Source organism: Pteropus alecto, unplaced genomic scaffold (assembly GCF_000325575.1).
Source record: "Pteropus alecto unplaced genomic scaffold, ASM32557v1 scaffold95, whole genome shotgun sequence".
In the NCBI taxonomy this organism is placed as follows: Eukaryota; Metazoa; Chordata; class Mammalia; order Chiroptera; family Pteropodidae; genus Pteropus; species Pteropus alecto.
In genome coordinates, this window is record NW_006441071.1 from 10965969 (window position 1) to 10967521 (window position 1553).

The window sequence follows — 1553 nt, forward strand, 5'->3', positions numbered from 1 at the left end:
ACCCAAAACCAGCTCCTGAAAGAGCCCATGCGATGCCCACGACTCTCAAGCCCTGAGATGGAGTCTGATGCAGTGGTTTTTCTAGGTCTTATCTGTGAGAAAGGACAGGGTAGGACCCAGGGGAAAAGCAGAAATCCCTATGCTTAACCCAGTTGGTAACCAACCCGGAACCAGGAACCTGTGAAAGCAAAACACATACACGATTCAGAGATGTATTTTCCCAACTTCTCATACATCCTTGGGTCTTTACAATGTTTACTATTCAGCCATTTGTGACTATCTTTGTGAAACTAGTTAAAGCCTTTTATGAGATCCTAAACTTCTAGTTACACAAATTTCCCCCTCCCCCCCCCCACATACACACACATGAATTAAGACTTGAATAAAACAAAAGGCAGACTTGAGGATGGAGAGTGATGGCACAATGCTAAATGGTGCATTTAATGGGGCCTGACCACAGATTTTTCTGTCCCCATCCCTGGGCGTACAGGCAGTGCCAAAGCCCACATAATGCACTCTTTATGTGGTACTTGGTTAGAAAAACGTATTGACAAAGAATTACAGACAAATCATAGCCGTGACCTTTAGTGCTCAAACAAGATTTTCCTTGGGAGTGATTTAATTGCCCATGCAGCTCATTGGCGGCACACATGAGCAGCCTTTCTGCCTTTCTGAAGGCCATGGCCAGGCCAGTCTGGTTTGCCTTTCCTGTGAATGTTTGGCTGAGTGCTGTACCTATAATGAGGCTCCGTTGTGCCGTACAAGGATAAACAGCACATGGCATCCAGCTGGACTCGGTGAGCATAAAAGATTGCTTCCTAAGCACCTGCTGCCCAAGCCAGCCTTGGCCCTGACAGTGCCCTAGCCTCAGACTCACCATTCAGAAGACTGGCACAGATGCTCGCTCTAGGCCTTGTGGCCCTCAGCAACATGGCTGGGCCTTGACTGCCAGGCATAAGAGCAGAGAATGGAGCTAAAATATGTTTGTTTTTGCCCTTCTTAATCCCTAAGTGCACCTCCTGCCATCGTTTCACCTGAGCTCTCCTTGATCCCTTCATTGTTCTGAGCTTGAAGAAAACAGAAACCAGACACATAAGGCCACCTACTGTAGATTCCATTTATACGAGATATCCACAAGAGGCAAATCCATAGCGACAGAAAGCAGATCAGTGGTTGCCAGGGCCTGGAGGAAAGGCAGAATGGGGGAGTGACTGCTTAATGGGTGCAGGGTTTCTGTTTGGGGTGATGAAAAAGTTCTGGAACTAGATAGTGGTGATGGTTGCACATCATCATGAAGGGACTAAATGTCACTGACCTGTACACTTTAAAATGGTTAGAATGTAAATTTTATGTTATGCATATTTACCACATTTTTTTTTCTTACTTGTGACTGAAGGATTGTACTGGAGGAAGGAAAAGATCTGGGATGTTTACTCCCCAGGTCCCAGAAGACAGAGCTAAGATCAACAAGAGAGAGTTTCTTGGAGGCACATTTCAGTTCATCATGTACGTAGAGAAAGAAGTATCATTTAGAACAGGTCTGCTGTGAGCCA